Raw genomic sequence first — 8,413 nt, forward strand, 5'->3', positions numbered from 1 at the left:
AATCCTACAAAAAGACTGTGACCACTCAACGCAGGCCTAGGTCTCCTCTTTCTCCTGGCTATGACAGACTTGCCCATCAGGCCATTATCTCATCACCATCTTCCTCACTTCCTAATGGAAGTGCTCTGAATGTGATTACTCCCAATGACAACTTATTGGATAACTTACTTTCATTAGTTGTCAGTCTGCTGTCTAAATTCAGCGACACAATACCGCCCCACGTTGCACTTAAGATTAGAGAACTTTCATCCTTCAGCCAGAATGGCTCTGAACCCGACCCGGGTCCTTCAGTGGAATGCTCAGAGCCTTAAAAGTAAAAAACATGAAGTACTCAACTTAATAGATGACATCAAGCCCGTCATCGTTGCCATCTCTGAGTCATGGCTAGCGCCGGGTACTCGTTTCCGAGTTCCGGGCTACTCGTGTCTGCGGGATGACAGGGATGACGGGTTTGCTGGGTGCGCTTTACTTGTGAAGCGTTCCCTTACCTTCTCCTCTATCCCTACCCCTCCCCACGGGCAGGAATTTAATGTTGTGGCCCTTAGGGCTTTAGACATTACTTTCGTGTCCGTGTATTTCCCTGATCCCCACCCTTCTCACCTCCCATCTTTTTATAATATAATTTCTTCTCTCCCGCAACCTCTCCTGATCATGGGGGACTTTAATGCCCACCATACCTCATGGGGTTCATACCACACTGACGCTTTTGCAATCGCCCTCTTAGACATGCTTGATACCTTAGATGTTTGTATTTTAAATGACGGGTCTCCTACCCGTCGAGTCCTCCCTCGTCAGAACCCGAAAAGTGCTGTTGATCTCACTTTCTCTTCTCCTCTTCTTTCAACATCAATATTCTGGAGGGTCCTCCCAAATACTTTTGGAAGTGATCATTTTCCCATCTCTATTACTCTTCCTACCAGAACCAGCATTCTTGCTGATACATGTGCCTTCCCAAGGTACATGATAGGCAGGAATGAGTGGTCCAACTTTATCACCTCTGTGGAAGATAAACTCAGTCTGATCCAACCCTGTACTAGTGACAACTTTCTTTGCATCTATGACCAGTTTGAAAAAGCTCTAACATCCTCTGCCAAAAATAGAAAATCGCGTAAAGGCCAAAGAGTCTCGCCTCCTTGGTGGGACTCCGACTGCTCCGTGGCTATCGTCGAACGCAAAAATGCAGAGGATGTTTACATTGCTAATATGAGCATGGACAACTTCATCAACTACAAAAGGATAGCGGCTCGTACCAAACGGCTCCTTAAGAAAAAAAAGAAACAGGGCTGGATCAGATTTTGTGAAAACCTTTCACCTAGGTCTCCCCCTTCTCTGGTGTGGAGATACATTCGCCGATATCGCGGTTCCCTTAACGCCGAAGATATCTTGAGCAATGATCCCTCTCTATGGCTAGAAGGGTTCAGCGATAAACTGGCTCCACCTTATGTCCCACACTCCAGTGCTCTCCGTCCCCCACCAGCTCTCCTACCATCTTCAGATAGATTGGATTCTCCATTTTCTATGGATGAACTCCAATCTGCTTTATCCGGTTTAACTGATTCATCTCCAGGTATTGATGGCATCCCATACTCTTTCCTTTCAAAATCAAGCCTCAAGGTCAAGCAGGCCTACTTGGAGCTGATAAACTACTTCCTTGAGTACGGAGTTACTCCATGCTCTTGGAGTAAGCAAATAGTTGTTCCCATATTGAAGGCCGGAAAAGACCCCCGTGATCCTAACTCCCGACGTCCTATCGCCCTCTCCTCTGCTTTGGCGAAAATCTTAGAGCACTTAATTAAATGCAGGCTCGAATGGCTAATTGAGAATAGAGGAATCCTAGCCAAAACCCAGTTTGGGTTTAGGAAAGGGATGAGTACTCTAGACAGCCTTGCAATACTTACAACAGATATTCACATCGCATTCAAGAGGAAAGAATACCTTGTGGGTGTCTTCCTTGACATAGCGTCTGCCTATGATAATGTACTTCTTCCTGTGCTCAGGCAGAAAATGCGCCAGCTGAGCATTCCAGTGAAGCTTACCCGTCTGGTTTGCAGCCTATTCATGGAGAGATCCATCTACATAAAATCCCCTACCACTTCCCTTGATTCCCCAAAATTTGTTTGGAAAGGCCTCCCCCAGGGATCGGTCTTAAGTCCCCTCCTTTACAGTCTGTATACTTACGACCTAGATAAATCCGTTGACTGCTTCTGCGACATTCTACAGTACGCTGACGACTTGGCCCTCTATTATGCTTCTCCCTCGTTAGCGGAGACAAATGTCCAGCTGAACCTGGCTCTTAGGTACCTCACGGATTGGCTGGATAGACATGGGTTATCTCTTTCTCCCACTAAATGCACAGCAGTGATTTTCACTAGAAAAAGAAACATCCCAGATCTGGATGTTGTTATCGGAGAGCATTCAATCACTGTGTCAAACAAAGTTAAATTTTTGGGTGTGATTCTGGATTCCAGGTTGTCGGGTAGCCATCACATGAACTACGTGGCTCAGAAGTGCGAGAGGGGTGTCAACGTCCTCAGGTCACTGTCAGGTGTCTGGTGGGGCGCACATCCATACTCCCAGAAGCTACTGTACAATGCCATTGTTCGAAGCCACTTTGACTATGCCTCATTTATCCTGGACCCCTGTAACAAGGCTGCATTAGAAAAAATTGATAAGGTTCAGTACAAGTGTCTTCGAATAGTGTCTGGTGCAATGAAATCTACCCCCACCAATGCCCTTCAGGTTGAGTGTGTCGACCCCCCTCTCTCGCTGCGGAGACAGTACTTGTGTGACCGGTTTTTCCTCGGGATCTGGCAATCAGAGTCTCACCCTCTATTGTCCAAGCTCGATACCCTTAAGCGGTTATGTCATGCTCAAGAAACCCATGGCCTTTCCTTCCTTCTCAAATCATTCATTTTTGCTTCCAACCTTCCTCATCCTTCAATTAAATTTAAAATGAACCCTCTGTTTAGTGTCCCTTATGATGCCCTGGTTTTTCAGCCCAATGTTGTTATGGACATGGGCATTGCGAAAAACGCTCCAGGGGCCGAGAAAACATTGACTCATAAACTCCAGTCAGAGTGGTCTGGTTGGCTCCCAGTCTTCACAGATGCCTCCAAATTTTCAGATAAGAGCAATGTTGGTCTAGCTGTCTGGCTTCCTAAGTATAAAATTACCCTTAATTTCAAACTCCCCCCTGAATCCTCGGTCTTCACGGGCGAGGCTACCGCTATTCTGGAGGCACTTCTGTACACTGAGTCTCACAAACTCAACAAAACTATTATTCTATCAGACTCTTCTAGCTGCTTACATTCAATTATTTCATTTCCTTTTAAATCAAAATCTAAATTTCCTATCATTCTTCAAATTAGACAAACTCTCTTCCGTTGCAAGACTCAGGGTATAGAGGTGGCTATTGCCTGGATACCTGGCCACAGTGGCATCATTGGTAATGAGTGTGCAGATTCCTTCGCTAAGGATGCCGTTAGCTTGGGCCTGGATACACATTACCATAATTTTGCTCACGACCTTGCCTCGCTCGCAGGACCGAGGCTTGATAATTCCTGGAAGGAGTACTGGGAAGCTTCCAGGAATATTAAAGGTAAGTATTACTCCTTAATCCAACCTCATATTCCCAAAAGGCCATGGTTTTTTAGAGCAAGACTCCTAGATAAAACCTCCACCTCGACAATCTGCAGACTCCGTCTTGGTCATGCGTGCACGCCTGTGCACCTGGCTAGGATTCGGGTGCGTGATAGTTCGGTTTGTGACTGCGGCACCAGCGAAGGATCTGTCGACCACCTTTTCTTTGAGTGTCCTAACCTTCAAACCTCCCTCTATGATTTCCTCCCTCCCTCTATCCCAAGACCTGTAAATATCAATTACCTACTAACACTTGTACATACCCCAATCGCTAACATCCTGTATAAATTCTTCAAAACTAACAATATTAAACTATAAATTTGTTTGTGTTCATTATAATATACTAACCCTCTGTTTGTGATGTCCCTGTATAAATTGTGTCCGTCTGTTTGTTTCAGGTATTAACCTTGTAAATATCTTTAAATCTCCACCGTAAAGACAGCAATTTACATAGTGTGTACCTTAACACAATCGTTTTTTGGCCGAATTTGCTGTGTTAGTCACACACGGCATACAGCCACAAACAAAGATTGATTGAATGCACAATTGCACAGCATCGCTGTGTATAAGTCGTAAAAACACAATTACACGAGACAACTGTGGGATGCTCCAGTCACATTTACATTTCTGATCCCGGGGTGTTTGCTAGTCGTTTTTGAAACAAACTCACAAGCGCTCCCATTGGTACTGTTCGCATGTTTGTTTGAACCTTATTCCGCTTATCAAAATGGAAGTTCAGTGGTGAATGACTTGAGGTTACTGAAATTGAAACTCCTTTTAAAGGAGAAGAACTGTAAAGGAGAGTTTTTTTTATAGTGAGCTAATCGGCCGAGCGTCATCCGTAACTCGGTCAACTAATACTGTATAATAATTTACCTAGGTCACAAGGTCACCTAGGTAAATTATATTATTTTATTTTATATGCAGTCAATTATTGTGACATATTTTGTAAGGAGCCAATCATGCTATACCGAGCGACAACCGAGTGATGGCCGAGCCCCGGCCGACTCTCTCGGACCAGGCATGGTGTAGCGTGAGTAGTCCATTATTTGATATAATTTGCTTTATTATTTATTTATTTGAACACTTTATTGCATACACATAGAAACATACAAAATCATACAGATCATTACAGTTGACAGACTACACAAAGGCGGACTTATCGCCTTAACGCGATTTCTTCCAGTCAACCTTTAGTAGAACAAAACCAACAGCATCACTAGAAATGGTATTCCGGTTATTGCAAGTATAGGTATCCTCTTAGGGCATTTAGGGCGAAGCATTGCAATGCATTGCATTGCACGTAACCACAGAGTACTTTGTCATGTAACTCTACTAGTATTATTTACTTTATGATGGAGAATTATGTAAAATTCACGGTGGTGGACGCGGCCTTAGTCGTTTTGTAAAGGCGGTAGGGGCGGTGCCGCTGCCTTAAACGTTTAGTACTGAATAAGTGAGTGAAGTAGTTTTAGCTGTTTCAGATAAGCACACAGTCAACGAGGCACAACTTGTTCCCGATCCGATATCCACGACGCGATGCGAATGTAATGCTAACCTCAACTTGGTACGACGCTTAGGTATAGGTTAATTTTATTACTTTCAATATACAAAGACAGATACCTACATATATATTGTATATTTGCACAAAAACAGGACACAATTATAGATCTTATTCTAACATAACGGTATATACAAAAAGAGATCTTATCACTAATAGCTATTTCTATACAGGTAGGTACTTACTATGATTATTTTATTTCTTACATTCTCGTTGGCAGGTATTTGACCCTGTCATTCTGAACGACTTTCACTATGGGGCAATCTGAAACCTGCTACTTCATAGTAAAGTTAAATACGCACTCACTAAATATACACTGCCGGGCAATGAAAAAGTTCCACTCACAAAATTCCAACAACAAACGACCCCAAATTTTTCAAAAATTAAATTTAAAATTGAAACTAAATATTACCGATTTTAGTTGGTAATATCCTGATGCTCTGTTAAATGTACTTCAATGTTGCAGAAGACGGGATTGAGCTTGCCTTTTCCGTTTAGAAGTAATTTGGTGCTTTTCTCAGTGGAAGCTTTTCATTGCCCGTGAGTGTATTTTATTATGTACATATTGAACAGTTTTTTATACACAATATCGGTATATAAACCTATTATATATCTACTTATATGTGTATTGTTTAATAATATGCGGTTTCAGATCTGTATTCTACTATAAGCTCCGCAAATTGAAAATAAGGCTGGCTCCCATCGACTAACCGCAAGCAATAATAACAATATAATTATCAATTTATATCGTTGGAATATTGATAACGTGCATTTTGACAAATTGATAATCATGATCCACGTGGTCCACCTACCGTCCTCGCGTGGATCCTATGACGCTACAAAGTCGATATATTATAGTGTTAAAAACAAATAACATAAGAGTCGTAATAGATAAACGTCACAAAAAAAATCATTCCCTATTAAACCACCCCCACTATGAATCAATGATCACCCTTTAAGGACGCAAGATGAATATCCAATTCATCTAGAATCTAATAACATTCTAAAATGGTTGTTTTATTATCAGATTCTGTAATCCAAGTCTCGGCAATTAGATTCTAAAGAGAAATGGCGCTATAAAAACTGTGATAGGTATCAAGTTTAATTAAATGTGTAATTTTATATTCCGATTAGTTTTCTTTGTATTACTAAGAGTAACTTAATGCCTATTGTAGAATCTTTAGTCTTTAATGATTCAGTTAAAAACACTTCATCCCCTTGTAAGTAGTTTTCCCGTAAGAAAAGTCTTGGGCATATTTTATGAAAATACATATCCACACTCACCATTAATAATGCATCGCAAGTTATTGTCAAGTCATGTTTTGTTTTTTAAATTATTCTGTTTCTTTTTTGTTATATCTATTTGGCACCTGTGCGCGTGCGACGAGCGCAGCTGGGCGGGCCTCTCTGCCCTGGCGGTGCGAAATCCCGTTTTCAGGAGTACACGTGATCTCGCTGCGGCGTCGCTCGCGCTATAACTGTTTTTTTTTTTGTTAATATTATTTGTAGGTATTTGTTTCGTGCGTCACGCTGGGCATCCACTGAAACACCAGTGCTGTGTCCTTCGAGTCCCTCTAAGGCGCAGCAATAGCTGAGTGGATGTGCCTTTTTGACACGCAGCATATTGTGCATTGTTTTGTACTGGTACATTCTATTTTTACAATATATATATATATATAATTTTTTTTTTGTTTAATTTAATTATTACTTAAGTTCTTACTTACTTAGCTGTTTTTGAAAGTAACAGTATTTTTGTTTTTTCTTTTTTTTGCTGTGTGTCAAATAAATGATTTCTTCTATTCTATTCTATTCTAAAATCTATTCAGTCTTCTAAAACCCACGTGTTCTTTAATCTTCACTGTCGGTAGTTTCAAACACTTTGGTAAGGTTCGATTATTTTCAATAGCGATTGCCAAACATAATCATAATTTGCCATACAGGGTGTTAAAAAGCCTCCAGAGGCTGAATGAGGACTTGAGGAGAAGTTTATTCCGTATTTACAGAAGTAGCTAAAGGATGCATCTGCTGTTTACATCTCACGTGTGTGTGTGTATGTGTGTGTGTGCATATGTGTATATCTTGAATCGTATCCATCTCCTATTGACTCACATAACAAAGCACGATTGTTGTCGTCGATCATCAATTCTAAGACCTATTCGCTAATTACGTTTCCTATTTACATACCTAGGCTAGAGGTTAATAACCGAAGCTATAATTGACAATTATTTGGCTATCATCTTTCCTGCTATTGTGCAAGGTTTTTGTCCGGCCATTGCCCATTAACTCCGCATTGTATTTTGGGTTGGTAATATGAATGAAAGGTTCGGAAAGATCAATATTTTGTGTGAAAACAGTTGCTAATGACCAGAGTTCGTCATAATAGTTTCATTTCAGCAGCGTTCAGTCACATAAAGGAATTTTGGGTATGGAGTGACACATCTGAAAACTTCAAATACCTACCGGTAAAGTTATACCACAACATATAATGTAATTTTAACATACGTGGCTGTTTTAACCAAACTGATTTTTTTTTCTTATTTCAGTTACTTTTTTACATAATTTGACACATTTTCATGAAATAATTTTCATTTGAGGGATTTGTATGAAATAATTTTTATTTGACACGTTATTTCTACGAAATTTAATTCATTGGTTTCGAAATACGAAACTGTAGGAAAGTAATAACGATAATTTCTGGTCTGGTCCAGAAACCATTCGTATTGTTATCAAAGTATTAATTTAAGTGGTTATAAATACCTACACTTGCAAACAATTAAAAAGTTCCAGTGAGAAAATAATCTAATTACTACTAAACGGAAAGCCGTCTGCAATATTGAAGTACATTTTTACAGCGTATCAGAATATTATTCAAAAACACAAATTTTGGAGTCGGCATTTTATAAGTGGAACTTCTTCATTGCTCGCGAATATAAGACAAAATAGAATGAAATCTAATGTAATCTACACTCACGGGCAATGAAAACGTTCCACTGAGAAAAGCACAAAATTTCTTCTAAACCGAAAAAGCTAACGTCCAATTTTAAATTTAATCTTTGAAAAAATTGGGGTTATTTGGAGTCTAAATTTTGTGAGTGCAACTTTTTCATTGCCCGGGAGTGTATTTAGAAATGGTCAGTAACTATCATGTACCTATATAACATTTATTCGCAACGATTACGTGGTACATTGTGAGGAGTTAAAGCATTCATAGTT

The 8,413-nt window shown here is 40.2% G+C and overlaps 1 long non-coding RNA gene across 1 annotated transcript; it reads left to right on the plus strand.

The window, feature by feature from the left end:
* Positions 1 to 3,501: 3,501 nt before the first annotated feature.
* Positions 3,502 to 4,173, plus strand: LOC119690532. Its single transcript, XR_007267533.1, has 2 exons — positions 3,502 to 3,598; positions 4,038 to 4,173. It is a non-coding gene; the product is annotated as an uncharacterized LOC119690532 (long non-coding RNA).
* Positions 4,174 to 8,413: the final 4,240 nt, after the last annotated feature.

The sequence above is a fragment of the Plutella xylostella genome, chromosome 21 (genome assembly GCF_932276165.1).
Source record: "Plutella xylostella chromosome 21, ilPluXylo3.1, whole genome shotgun sequence".
NCBI classification, from domain to species: domain Eukaryota; kingdom Metazoa; phylum Arthropoda; class Insecta; order Lepidoptera; family Plutellidae; genus Plutella; species Plutella xylostella.